We start from the raw sequence: 14,980 nt of genomic DNA, 5'->3' as shown, positions 1-14,980 counted from the left end.
TCGGTGCTGCATTTCTCACAGTGCTTAGGTGCCAGCTCATTCCGTTAAGCTCATAATATTTCTGAAGGACAGCTTTGATTCAGGAGAACAATAATAATAAACATCTCATAAAGGTTCAGGCTTCCTTTTTAGCTGCCGAACTTGCTTGTCTTCATCAAATATCCTATGGGCACAGAAACTGTTTGTAAAAATCACACCCACCCTGCCAGCTAATCCGTCAACGGAAATGAAGCGATGGTCCAAAGCTGATGTTGTGGCAGATGAAGTCTTGATTGGCTTTGGGCAGTGCAGAAATAAAGGCACCTTCAGCCAGCCTTTGTCTCCTCTCAGACCCTTTGCTCCAGGGTGTTTCCCTTTGGTCTCCAAGCTGATGCAACGCAGGCCACCTGAAAGCACTGTTGTGCTGTTTCAACATGATCTTTCTTCCAGCCCGAGACCTTGGGAATCCTTTTCCCCAATGCATTTTTTCCCTTGTGTTTAAAATGCCCTAAGGACCAGACAGCGTGACCCGTGCGGGAGACCAAGGTATTCAGAAGCACTGAGAAGTGTCAAGATTTTGCAAGACTTGGCGCATGCCTGTTGCTTCTCACTGGCCTACTCCACCGCCTATAAACACATCATGTTCCTTGCCACGAATAAATGTTTATCAGAAGTGACATTTGAGTTCATCCCTAACTGTGAGCCAGGTCCCTGCATGGCAAAGAAGGGGAAAAGGAAGACACGTTCATTTGCTGACCTGTTCAGTACGGATGTGGAGGTCCTGGGCAGGGTCACCCATTGCCATAGAAGAGCTTCAGGACACAGGAGGCTGTGAACCTAAATGGTTTGGAAAAGCTGGGAATAGGGGAGCAAGAAGACTGTGAAGTGTGTGGCTGTGCTGCAGCTATCTGAGCCCGCGTGATAAGGACTGTAGGAATCACACGGTCAGGAAAACAGTGCAGCTGTATTTATAGCAAACGATAAGGAAATATAAGTTTCCTTTGGCTGGGAAGCTGCTACTTCAGATCACTTGGGCTGGGCCTGGGTGTGACTACCTGTGAGCGAGATGTCCCTCCTTGGCATTGTGTTTTTTGAGCTCAGAGGTCGCAGTGGGCTTCTCCAGCAGTGTCTCAGTGTGGAGAACACAATCTCCAAGGTTAGCATAACCTTCCTGCGTAATTAATGACTCAGTTTCCTTCGTCTGATAGACAACCTATGTGATTCCTTCTGTTCCTGCTGTCTGCCAGACTGATCTGGGACAACTTCTTACAGGTTGGGAAGGGGCCCCGAAGTCTCAACAGCAGCAATGACTGTACCCAGCTATTCACCATCCCCAGACCCTGTGCCATGCCAGGGCCAAGTGTGGACAGAGAGCTCAGCGCAGGTTTTGATCTGAGGTCGTTGTGTGCTAGGATGAGACTTGGGGAGTTTTTCTGGGGATGAGCAGATGCTGGTGGGACCATGGGTCTGATTTCTAGAAGTGAGCCTCCCCTTGTGACTTTTGCTCAGATGAGGGAAATGTTTCTTTTCCATATGGGATCTGGATGTGGCTGAGAGCTTCGGAGAGCTACTTGAGGCTGGAGGATCCTCTCACGGCCAACTGACCTCCCTTGATTTCTGCCACGTAATAACAAAATGCTGTGAGGGAAAAGCATTGTGTTTCAGGTTGACAGTGTGAAAACCTAAGCTTTCCTGGTCTAATCCAGACCCAGTTGCAGATCCAGACCCTGTCTGCCTGGACAGTCTCAAACAGCCAGGGATTACCACCAAAACCCCCTCCCACAGCCTTCCTGGCGGAGGTGGGTGCTTGTGTATTTTATATACTGTGACTCTCTTTATTAGACCTTTCCCATCTTCTTCTCTTCAGCTCCTATTTTCACAGTCCCCACGTGGCTGTTTTTCACTCTGCTGGCTCTCTGCTGCAGTCTTCAATATCCCTTAAACAAAAAAAAAAAAAAAAGGCTGGCCTCTTTCCCTCTGCCCCCGCAATGCTTGTTTTGGTCCGGTTTCTCCTTGGGCAGGTTGGGAGCCCGCAGCGCTGGAGGCAGTCAGCTGTGCAAGCAGGGAAGCAGCTCGGAGGGATGCCGAATGGCTTTTCCATCCCTCCCCGTGGCAGCACTCAGGGGTAGAGGAGGGAGCTGGGCTGCGGGAGGAGGCAGCTCCAGCCCCGTGGCCTCCTGGGGACTGGGACTGGCGGTCAGAGGGAGGTTGCACCACCCCACCACAAACCAATGTGCCTTTTGCTGTTACAGGGGCTTGGAGGCTGGTGCGGGGCAGCTGCAAGGATTTTGGCATTGACCAGGAACTGGGGTCCTCTCAGGAATGTCTTTGAGGCTTTGCAAGGGAATGTCCCCTGGGCATTTCTTCTTGTACAAAACCTCGCCCACGTCCCCTATCTGCGCCAGCCCGGGGTGCAGGGAAAGCCACTTGGCCACTCTCTTCAGCTCCGATTGACCTTACAGAAATACCAGCAGGAGCTGCTGCAGCTTAAAAATGTTGCTGCTGTTTCCGTTCTCGCAGGGTGGCCCGTGAGAGCAAAGGTGCAGCGGTGGCCCCGGTTGCACCCCGGGGCTGTGGGCCACATGGTGTGCACGCTTGATTCAGGCATCCTGCTCGCCCTCTGCTCACCCCCTTGGGTACACCCCTGCCGTGCCGGCTGGACGCCTCGGCACAGCGGCAGCTGCTGGAGGAGGCCAGCAAGAAACGGCGTGGGGCTGCAGTGGGGCTTTGGCTCCCACCCAGGATGTGTCACCCAGAACCGGCAGGGCCAGCTGGCAGGAGGCAGCAGGATTTCCCACGTCTCGACCCCTGCCTGGCCGCACAGGCAGCCCGGCAGAGGGAGGAAACATCGGGAAAGGCAGGACCCAGGCTGGTGGATGAGGGGGTGGGTAGGCATGGCTGCAGCAGGGGCAGACCCCTGGGCAGCATGGGCTGAGCCCCAGCCCCACAGCACCTAGGCAGGATATTGCATCCAAGTGGATGCATCAATTTCTCCCTTGTCTCCTCCCCAAACACCTCTGGGGAGGTAAGCCATAAAGGGGATCAGTGTCCGAGTCCTGCCTGCTCCCTGCCCCGCACCCTGGCTGAGTTGCTCCACCTCTTGCCAGGTTGTTTTTGTGGCTTTTATGTTTTCTTGCTGTCATTTTTTATGCAATCCTTTTTCAGCTTGCTGGGGTTGCTCGGACAGATCTGAGAGCTCCTGTGAGATTAAAAGCCTGAACACACGGGTAAGCCCCAAGAGGTGGAGAAGGTGTTTGGGATCCCTGGCATAGGGCAAGGGTGTGGAAAGGTCACCCCAGCTATTTAAATGCCAGCAGCCACGAGCCGTGTCAGTGGCCCTGGCTCAGAGCCATGAGGAACATGAGGTGGGAGTGTGCAATGAACACCCATCCCTGTGGCTCTCCTGTCAGGAGGTGCATTGAACCAGTTGAAATGCTACGGTTTTGTGTTTGACCCCTTTTCAGGATGATAAGTCAGCATGGTTTTCTGTGCTGACTATGCAAAAGGTGTTTTCTGCTTTAAAAGTGTCTAAACACTGCTTTTTGACAACCTCTAACCAAAAAATCAGAAAAAAGGACATTTGTCTCAAGCAGTCACTCCTTGCCAAAGCTTTGAGCTGTCTGAATTGCCTTTTTTCCCTTGAATACACTGGCAAAGCCCTCGTGGCCAGGCTGGCTGGAGAGCCGAGCTCCAGAGGGAGCAGCGCCTGGGCTGCCATGGACGGGCACCCAGCACCACCACAGCCAGAGCAGCACGTTGCCGTGTCAGAAAATGCAATTCGCTGGCACAGCATCCCCATGGCACGGCACATCTGCAAGAAAAATTTTGCAGCATAATCATTGCTTAAATACTTCTCCTTTTTCCCTCTTTATAAGAAATCTCCCTGGGAATTATATTATTCCCTGAAATTTAAATATATTCCCCCCATCCACATTTTTGGGCCCTCCAGAGTATACACACACTTCAGCCTCGAAGGTTACTCATGCGCCCTGGCCTGCTGGCTGTATTTTGGGTTGGGGTTTGTTTGGTTTAGGCATACTGTTGTTTCATTTGTTTTGAAGATGCATACCACACAATGAATTCCACGGATTCTGTGAGCAGTTATGAATAGATGGGGATGAACAATTCAGGAAAAAAACAAACAAACAGTTTGTTTGGTAGCTTAACTCTCTTTCTCCGAACACGTAGGCAGCTGTGCTCTTACGCAACTGCCCGGAGCGGCTCGAGGAGTCCCCCCTGCCTTGGCTTTTGCCACCTGGAGGTTGACACATCCATGGCTGAGGGATGGTAAGAGGGAGCAAGGATGCTCCTTATCCCTCTAAGCATCAACTCATCCGGCTTAGTCTGCGTTTGGGATTTAGACTGACTTTATTAAGGAGTATTTAATTGATTTTAATGAACCTGCTGTTGTTGTCACAGTGCGGACTAAGAGAGCTCATCTAAGTCATTAATACAGCTGCGAGTGCTGCGCAGGTTGCAAAATGGCTGGAGGGGCTAGCACATCCTTATGGTGCTACCATGCTGATAGAGTTAGGAAGGCAAAAACCTCTGCCTTTCCCTCTTTATCCAAACTATGGTTTGAAACAGTCAATGCATTAAAAAGGGAAGGCGCTGAGGCACGATGATGGGCACAAGTGCTCTGCAAGAGGGTGGCCTGTTTATTTACCCCCATCTGCTTGTTTGTATAATTCCCTCTTGCCATGTTCAGGCCTGTCTCCTGGATGCCCTAGGGCTCCTCTCTTTGTCCTTTTATGTGTTTTCTTATTTTAAACTTTTTATTTTAAGCTTTTTTTATTTTAAACTGGCTGGAAGGTGGAAGGAAATTCCCCCAAACACACAGAATTGCTGCAGGTCTTTTGCTCTGAAGGCTGAGCTCTCCCCAAAGGTGCAAACAGGTGAACATTTGTGTCCAGGTGTGCATGAGTCCTGGTGGCACAAGCATTAACTTTAATGGTGCTTGTATATTATATCCCAAATGCTATATCCCAGCTCTGGATAAGCCTCGACTGTTCAGTACAGCCGTCCTCCATCCAAAACCAGGGATAAACTAACCTCTTCCACAGACGAGGGCATGGTGCAGAGAAAGACATTGAGGATTAAATGTGTGGGAAAGACAGAGATTTTGGAGGGAGGAATGGATGCACAGCACTGCATAGGAGCAGATACCCGCCACAGCAGGCTCCAGCCCGAAGCACAGATTGACGCAGGAGAAAAGCATTGTGGCTGTGCCGATTTGTATCAGGTAACAGTCCCACTGTGACCTTTACTGTCCCTGCTAGGCCGCATCCGAATAACAGGTCTAGTGGTGAATGGCACCCTGCACGCAGACCGGGGCCCGACAAGTTGCCTGTGGGGTGCCCAGGACGCATGTTGAGGGCTGCAGCAGGGAGCTTCTGCATATTTGATGGCTTTGTGTACAGATGTTTGGTAGAAGTGTTTACACCATTGCGTGCCTGGGCTTATGATGTATATGGTACATATGGGCGTAAATCAGCGCCTTGACAAAGCAAGGCAAAAACATCCCAGCTGGCTGGGGAAACCCGAAGAGCACATTGCAATGCTACTGTACGGCAACGGCTTTGATTCAGTGTGAGCACGCTACCGGGGTGGAGGATTTTTCCCAGGCCTGGGCTATGTGCACATGGCCGGGCTGGTTTGCGTCAGCCGCTGACGCACGTCCGGGCCCCACGACGTGGGTCTCGTGTGTGCTGCCCATCCTGGCAGCTTTGTGGCGGCCGGAGGAATGAGGGCGAGTCGCACCGTCCGCCAGGCTTGACAGCAGGGCACGGCGCCCGGTGGCGTCCAAGCCCCTTGCGCAAAACGTGGGTGCCCGCCAGCCGGCGAAGAGCACCAAAAATACCCAGGACTGGCCAAGGGAGATGTTGCAGGCGCCAAGTGGCTCGCTCCAAAGCTGTTTGCAAGGGGACTTTGCTCCAGCGATAATGTTAGCTGCCGCTGTGCGCTCAAGGGCAATGGGGATGTAAAAAGCAGGCTGCTGGCCTGGCCAATGGCAGGGACGGCTCAGTTCGGCGTCCCTGTGGCGGGGCAGAGAGTGGGGTTTTGCAGTGGGGCTGAAGAGGAACAGGAGGAGCCCTCCTCTCTGGGGCGTTGGGTTTTGGTGTGGTGATACCCGATTCCCTCTTGGATCTTCCGGGCGTCCGCCTGCACCTTTGCCCCCACCGGTGGGGACCAAGGGCCAGGCTGATCTGCCGGTGCCCAAAGGGTGTCCCAGGGCGCAGATCAACAGGAAGAGCGGAGGGGCGGCTTTCCTTCCCCTGGATCTCCTTTCAGCCCCCCGTGCCAGGCTGGGGCCACAGGTACAGCTGATGGTACAGGGGGAGAGGCAGCGTTTAAAAGGGAGAGGTTGCATCATGCGGGGCTGGGCGGGCTTTGGAGGCAGAAACCTCATCTGTTAAACACATACTGCCTGCCTCCCCCCCCACCCCCCCGGCAGGGAACATTCAATCCTCTCTTTGATGGACGTCCAAGAAAATACTTCTTCCACATCCTAAACTTGTTAGCACCAGTTAATCATCTTAACCTTCTTCCCCTCTGAACACACACTCCAATGAGTTTCCCATCGCTGGCAGACGTTAAAGACGCAGCAACGCTTTTTGTGCCGGCCTTTGCAGGCAAGCGTACAGCCATTAATTATTAAACATCCTGGCTGTCCCCCAGGTGGGAGAGCAGAAACCCATGTCTCGTGCTGAAGCTGCTTCAAAGTCACTGTCCAGTGAGTTACTTGGGTGGATGCACTTGATGCAGCTCTCCCCTTCCAGGAGCTGGACCAGGTCTCTGCCCCTCTGTGCGCTGCCTCTTTGACATTCATAAGCATTGTGAAACATAAGCCCTGGAAAATATTTGCCTGCATTAGAGTGATGCTCCGACACATCCCAGATTAACGTTGCAAAATGCCAGTGGCATGACAACCAGAGGGTTGGAGAGACTTGCTCACGTGCGAGGTCTGTGCCCCGCAGCCAGTGAGGGGAGAGGGCTGTGGCATGTTGCCTGCTAACTGGGCATCTCCCCTTCATTTAATCTGGATATTTCTCCCCTTTCCTAGCTGGAAACCCCCTTGTTGCCCACTGCACGTCTTTGCTGTGTTTCTCCTAAAATAAGGTTGTGTTTCAGATAGGGGAAAGACGACTCCTTGATGCATCCGTCCCCTCTGCAGTGCCTGTGGCTCTGGGAGGCGATGATGTGCCCTTTGATGCTCTCTACCTCTTGCACATATGGGTTTGGGAGGCAGCCTGCTCGCACGGCCTCCCCAGACCAATTCACCTCCTTGCTCCCCAAACCAGGGTCAGGGTGATTCCTGCTCTGCTCCCGCATCCCGTTCCAACCTGGCTGCCGAGGCTCAGTGTCTGTTTCTTCCTCATGTGATGTCTTGGGCAAGCAGCATCACAGCCGGACTGTGCAAGCAGGAGGTAATTAAATCAGCATATTCCCCAGGGTGGTGGCTGATTAACAGCACATTTTCCCCACGCCGGGGGGCTGAGACATACACGGGCAGTATCAATCCATCGCTTGCCTCACTCCTCTCCCTTAGGATGTCTGTTTTTTTCTTTTTGCTTTTCCTTTTTTCCTTTCTTTCAAAGAGAAGATGTAGATTATATCAGCCGAACTGGAATCTGAACTGACAGAGCTTTGTGCAAGGGACTTGTTTATTATGATTTGGTATTGCTCCGGGCAGCGTGTGTGCTACACTGGGGACCACCCAGCGATCCCATCCACACCAGGCTCCCCTTGCCGTGCGGCTCAACCAGCAGCAGGTAGAGGACCGTGGGGCCATGGGCTGTGCTTTGCCTTTGGGAAAGGGTGCTCCTGAGGCCGAACCTGGTACCGGGACATGGCACTGGGTGGACATGGCAGGATCCCAGCAGCTGCTCTTTGCTTGTCCTCCTCCTCTATCATCAGCCGCTGCCATCCAAGGGAGGAGATGTTGCTAGAGGCGATGGCAGCTGCTGGGACTTGTGTGTTGGCCTCGTCCCTAACGGAGCTGAAGCACACAATGGGATGGGATATTTTTTTCCTTTGTTATTTAGTTTTTAAATATTAGCTCCTTACTAGAGGGATTTTGGCAGCAAAGAGGGAGTAGTTATGTCTCCCAAAACGGCAGCCATTGCCTACAGATTAACTCCCCCTTAAACCCAACTATATACAAGTGCAACACAGATGAAAGAGGGGTTGGAATGCCAAAAGCACCCCACAGAGCTTACGGGTCTTTGGCACAGCCCTGGCCACAGCGAAGGAGCCATGTCTCAGCCCACTGCTCACCAGGGAGCGATGTACCTGGACCCGACCTGTCTGAAACCCAGGGAGAAGCTGTGGTATTGCGAGGCTGTTTGGCATCCCCTGTGTGACATGATTTAACTTGGGCTTAAAAACAGAAGGAAAAGAGAGGGGGAAAGAAATGTGGTTTTTTTTGAACGATGTACCCTTGTGTTTCGTAGCTCACGCCCAGTTCATGTGTGTGGTGATCTGTTGCTTAGGGATGACCTGTGTGCTTATAGCAAATGTTTTTTTTTCTGGGGAAACAGGAGGAGATGGGGATTATCAGGTGTGGTTGTGAATATTTCTCTCCCTGAATTTTGAAGCCATCCTGGATAGATCCCTGTGCTTTGCTATTGCATTAACCTGAATCTTAGTGGGCAGGGGTCCTGGAGTTTCTTGGGAGAGTGATGGGAAGTGGCTCTCAGGTTCTTTAGGGAGGGAAGCTACAAACATGTGTCTCTTGGATCGAGGGCTGGTGTGGAGCATGCACTGTCCCCAGCCCCACGTGATTTGGCATGCATTCAGCCATTGCCTCCTCCTCCACATGGGTTTCGCCATGTGCTTTTCCCATACAGCAAACTGGAGGCAACAGGGAAGGGATCTGCACGCTCAGTTCATTCTAGGTAAGGAAAGCTATGAATCCTTTTATCCCTGTTAGCCAACGCGGGTTGTCTCCATATGTGCGTGCTTCCCCAGCCTGGCTCCTACCAGGCAGAGCCCTGCATGGGGGTAGCCAAGCTAAGCAAAGGTCTGAGTTCGAGACGTGCTAAGAAAACATCAGCTAGATTTGGATGAATGAATGAATGCTCTCCTCTTCCTGTGCAATAAAACATGCTGAGCAAACCCACTTGGGCTCAGAAACCCCGTCGCATTTTTCCTTTTGAAAGGACTAGCATCAGCCCTGCTCTCCTCCACATGCTCTGTTTGGAAACAAGGCAGCGCATCAGGAAAGAGCCTGAAGGAAGAATTTATGGTGTCTCTAATTAGTCAGTTTGTTCCATCCTTGAAGAAGAGGATAACGAGCGACAGGGATGCATTGCTGGCCTCTGGAGGAAGAGCACTGTGGCTAGGCTTATGTCCAACTGCTGATAGGGTAATTAGTGGTAACTGGGAGCTATCAATCATCTCGGGTGGAAAAATGTCTCGGTTAAAGGAAAGACCCTCCCAAACATTTTCATAACTCAAAAGGGTGTGAGACAGGGTCTGGAAGACAGTACTGGCAGTCCGTGAGGTATTTGAGGAAGGAGTCTATTAAAAGATAAATTGAACACAATGGTCTTTTGTTCCTTCCCTGGTAGGTGACAGAATTTGCTGTTATAAAAGTTGCAAAGTATTTTGGAAGGAGGAAGGAAGAAGAAAAGAGTTAGCAGATGGAAAAGAGGGAAGAATAACAAGAATTAGGGAAAAAAAAGTAACAGTGCACTAGATATTAAAATCAGCTGCTAATTGCAAAAATGATATAGGAAGAAAATGAATCTATGCAATTTGACAAGGGAGTAAAATGTATCATTTGCATTTTAAGTGCATAATCAGAGAATTTATTTAAATAATCATTAGCTATAGTAAGTTCCAACTTTCTACTTTTCCCAGACAACCACATTATGAGAGAGATTGTAATTTTCAGCAGGAAGTAAAACTGCCGTGGATTTTGTATTTTGTTTTACCCAGCCATGATTTATTTTGGCCAGTTTTTTCCTGTGGTTCCTTCCTAATTCTGCAGCTCTCTGAGGAATAGGACTTGTGCAGGGCCTGACCGAGTGCTGAAGAAGCGGTCAGCTCCTCGATGGAGGAATGTCAGACTTCTTCTGAATAACCAGCTGCAGTTTTTAAACCGGTTTGGATCTCCAGAGCTTTCAGACACCACCTTCTGTATTCCTGGCATGGAATAGGATGTGTTAGAGGATGTGGGGTGGGAGCTGCAGAGAGACTATCAAACATCTACTCTGCCAAGAGTAGGGTTTTATTGGAGTGGTAGCTTGTTGCACTGGCTTGTGTGTTTTCAGACTGAGTTGCGAGGTGCTTGTGGAAATGTCCAGGTGTTTGAGGTGGACTTCAAAAACACAGAAGGAGCTGGAGAATTAGTGGGATAGTGCCCCTGGAGAGCAAGAGCTGGCGAAGAAGTTGAGGAGACTCGGCAGTCTGGCAGGGAAACTCTGTTAAAGGCATGAGCTGAAACCATCCCAGTGCAAAGGAGTTATAGTAAAGGATCAACTAAAGAAAATCATAAACTCCTCAGTGAGCTGAAATTCAAGACAGAAGAAAGGTAATGCTGGAAGGATGTAAAATGAATAGGTATGCAAGATGAAAACCTGGAAGTCTAGGGTGAGGTGGGACTATCAAGGACACCAAGAAAATGTTGAAGTAGTTAATTGTGAGTGAGAAGGAGAGCTTCCTCCTCACTGGAGCATGAGAGCCAGTCACACCAGACAGCGAGGGCACCAGCTTCTTAGAGAACCGCTGCAAGAAATCTCTGAGCCTTTGAGGGCTCATGGAGGACAAGTGACATTTCAGAAGATAAGGTCAAGGCAGAGGTGGTGACAGGGAGGAACTCAGTTTCCCTCTGTGATTAAGACCCTGTGGATAGGGTAAATAGACACCATGTCTTCTGCCTTCACCAAGTTGTCTGCCTTTGACTCATGCAGTGAGCTGGAGAGCAGGTTGCTGTTTAAGAACTACACTTCACGAGGGAAATGGGATGCTGAGGGGGAGCAACAAGAATGAACAGAGGTTCAGAAAACACGGCCTCTGTGGAGAGACTGAAAGAATTAGGTTTTGTTTAGTCTAAAGGCAAGCGAAGGCTGTGGGGAACAGGACAGCAGACTTCAAACACATAGAAGGTAACCGCAAAAAGGAGAGAAATAAAAAGCTGTTCTTCGAGTTTGCTGTGCATCAGAGGTCATTGGCTGACTTAAACAACAACACTGGAAATGTTGGGTAGTCTCTAAGAAAGATAATAAATATGGCCTTATGAGTCAGGGCATGGGTATTGCCTGGGTCAGATCACTAGGGAAGAGTGAGGTGTCTTCATCCCCAGAGGACAGCAACAGGTTAGAGAAATATTTGCCCAAATGGGCTAGGTAGAGACTCTTTTCCCTTTGGTTGCTTTGAAGATGTTCCCTCCTCGATTTCGTGTCCCTCTCATTCCCCAGAAATCCTTTAATCTCTGTTTGGTTTGCTCAGGGGAGGCAGATGGGGAAGAGAAAGGGGATAGTCAAGAGCAGCGGTTTTTGGCTGGCGGTTTGTGTGAGCCTGGGGGCACGCTGGCTCTTTGGCAGAAGGTGGCGGAGCGGAGTGAGCCTGCCACCATCCGGTTTCAATTTACCATCCAGGGGTCTGCACCGCTACTGGAAAAGCCCGAGGGGGCCTCCAGATCCAAAGCGTGAAAACCCGCTGGGCAAGCTGACCCTGGGGGCCTTCCCAGCCCTGTTTTCTCTGCTTTCTGTGGTGCTAAGTGCTTCAGCATGGCAGGGACAAATGTGATTGTTTGCTGCTTGGAAAGAGCTTGCTGACCCATGGATGCCTGCCCGAAACAAGCATTGTTCTGCTCTGTGTCGGCCATCCCACTGTCTCTCCCCCGGCAGTGCTGGAGGTGCTGCGTTCGTCCTGGGCGCAGCCAGCACCGTGTGGGCCATCTCCTCTTGGCCCTTTTCTGCCCTTGGGCTCTCCCAAATGTTTGTCAGAATATTTCTGTTTGTCTGTTGTTGAACCCTTGTCTTTGAGCACTATTATCTGCCTAACGGGCTTGCTGCGGTTATGCCAATGGCTCAGATTTTCCTCATCAGATTCTTCTGGCTCTGGAGGCCTATTGGCTCCTGTTGTCCTTATAGATGTTTCCTGAAACAAGCAAATGCTTGGAGATTCAGTTAGAGCCTGTGGCTTAACTCCACTATCAGACCCTCTCTTTTATTTTTGAGGCTGCTGCTTAATCATGTTGATTTTCCTGTTAGGCTCCACCTCGTTGTTCACTTTGGACATGGCTTCCCATGGACTTCTCCTCTGGGTGCAGTGCTTGAGGCCTTCTCCTTGGCAGGGGCTGGTGGTGGTGGTGCGCCGGGATGCTCAGAGTGCCTGAGCAGTGACTTTTATCCTCAACAGCTGCTGATATTAACTGCCGAGTCTCGGTGATGTCATGGGTTTGATTTCAGAGATGAGCTTGAGTGACTGGCATAACCTGGTGCCTCAGCTTAGTGTTGGCCACATTTTTTGGCAGTGAAATCCGCATAGCCTTTTCGCTGTCCAACATTTCTGCGATCCTTTGAAGAACCTCTTGCTGCTCTGCAAGGGTGTAGCTGAGAGGGGGATGTTTTGGGGACAGAGGGGCCTGGCCTTTGCAAGGCACTCGTGCTCTCTGGAGGGCCTGATTGTCTCAGATTGTCTGCTATTGCTGACAATACCTGAAGCAAAATGTCTGCAGGTGTGCTTTGGGTAATCACTGTAGTTTAAAATTTTTCTTATTATTTTGAAGATTTCTGTTGTCTTTAATTTTCCCTACAGCTAATAATATTGAATTATGGCAGCAAGGCACATGGCATTTTTGCCTTTTTGTTTGCAGCTCTCTAAGTTAATGCTCCCTCCACCTCCCCTCATATCATTTGCCCCCTGATGGAGGCAGGGAAGATGTCTCTAAAAGACTATGAGTACCCTGGATCTGTTGTGTGAAAACTGCAGCATGGCCAGTCTTTAAAGAACGCCAAACCCACCCTCTGGGCTCCATGTACCCATCTGGGGTCTGCCTGCTCCGAAATGGGGTCATGCTGCGCTGAATGCCCGTGGGGTCGCAAACAAGGGGATCCCTGCCACCCTGGGTAAGGTCATGCTCGGGCTGCTGACATTTTAATCAGCATTTCATAACTAATTGCCTGGCCACGGCTATCTTGTTATCAATTAACATAGTCCTGAATGTCAGGAAGTAACTGTATCTTTCTAACTCGCTAAGGCTGCCTTCTGGGTCTGTGAAATGGCTGGATTTCCTCACAGGGATGGATTACATGTTTACATCTCCCCTTCTGCTGAAGTGTGTAGTAAGGATGACCCAAGGAAGCAACAATAATGTCTTTATGTTCCTTCTCTGTCCTCCTCATCTTTTGTATGCTATAGAGCAGAAAAAAAAGTCCTCGTATGTGAGCTTTTGGAGCAGGCTGGAAGACACCCACATTGCGGACACTGGACTGCCTGAGTCCAAAAAGTCAGAGGAAAAAAAAATTAAGCAACAGCATTTGAGAGCCTTTTAAGAACAGATACTTTTCCAGATGTCAGGAAATGCCCTTAAATGGATGGGATCGTTTGAATGATCCTATCAGTCCAGAGAGCATTGCTGTCTCCGAAGCTGGAGGATATCTCTGCCATCAGCAGAAGGTCTCACACCACACTGACCCGCTCTAATACTGTCCAGCTTTTAAGATCTGACATTCTGGGACATGGGACTTTCCAGATTAGGATAAATATGATGCACTTACAAAACTAAGCATCCCCTCTTCTGAGCCCAAAGAGGCTACAGTGTGGAGGGTGGCTTTTTATCTCTTTGTGTGGGTGAGGGAAAAGGGGTCATTGCAGTTCTGTTTTAGATAGTCACTGGTTGAATGGGCCACGGGGCAGGACAAGTGAGCACAGGGTTCTGTGGCATAGCCCTGCTGTTCATCACAGGTGTGCCCCCTCTATATGTGCAATATGGTGGACTCATCCTGTCTGCAGATCATGGCTGCTCATTTGCTCGCTTGGGCTACAGGAAAGGCAGAGCTTCTTTAAGGAAAGTTTCTATCTGCATAAAAGCCAGAGCAGCTGAGAAGGGACAGTGCAGATGGTGCTAATTTCCAGAGGCCATATGTTTGGAGGGACCCCAGGTACCCCCACAAGAATTCTTTGTTTTTTCAATGTTCATTTTCAAAGGTGCTCTGGAGGTCTCCTCTTTGCAGGAGGCCGCTGCTTCCTCCCACTCGTCCACTCCCGACACTTTGCTCCGTCCCCTCCTCCGTCCCCCGCTGCTCAACAAGCCTCGCAGCTGGATAAACAGCGATTGCAGTTGCTTACAACCCTCCAGTGCCTTCCAGTGAGATGCCGGCACGGAGAGACTCTTCCTGAGCTGCCCGTCGTGGGCGGACGTGCTGCAGCCCGCATGCCAGCACTGGGATCACTCGGGTCCCGGAAAGATCAGGTTCAAAACACACAGGATCTGGAGGTGCTAATTACAAATGTGGGCTCCCTGTTCTGTGCAAAGCTGAGGAATTTGGTGATCTAGGAGCTCTGGATCTGTCTGCTGGCTGGGCTTAGCTATGAAATGGGCTTAGTTCACAGTAGCTTTGATCCCTGCTCTGTTGACTCATTGTCCCTTCTCTGCTGGCTGTTTATGGAAAGGGGATCTAGCTCATCTTCTAAGCAGCACCGCCTCTGTCTCACCCCGAAAGAGCCTGCTTTAAACATGGGAGAGGAAGAACCTCCATAGGTGTGATTCGCACTTGTGGCTGTCCAGGTTGTTGGCTCTTGGTTGTTTGTGGAGCATTTTGGAGTTCACTACCATTGAGACCTGGCCCACCTGGTGGCAATCAGGCTGCTTTCTACACAGCTGCCCCAATCTGGCTGGGACTGCAGGAGCCAGAGAGCATGGTGGACAACACACAGTGGCGTTGTGGTGACTCTGGTGCAGTTCATGTTGCTTTCGTGAAAGGTTCTGTGCAGCCCGGTCGACTTGTAGGCTTGCAGGGTTGCCAGCATCCCTGACCAGGCCAGGGCA

The sequence above is a fragment of the Nipponia nippon genome, unplaced genomic scaffold (assembly GCF_047370975.1).
Source record: "Nipponia nippon isolate SJK-2023a ecotype South Korea unplaced genomic scaffold, ASM4737097v1 scaffold_3, whole genome shotgun sequence".
NCBI lineage: Eukaryota > Metazoa > Chordata > Aves > Pelecaniformes > Threskiornithidae > Nipponia > Nipponia nippon.
Note: the sequence above shows the minus strand (reverse complement) of the source record.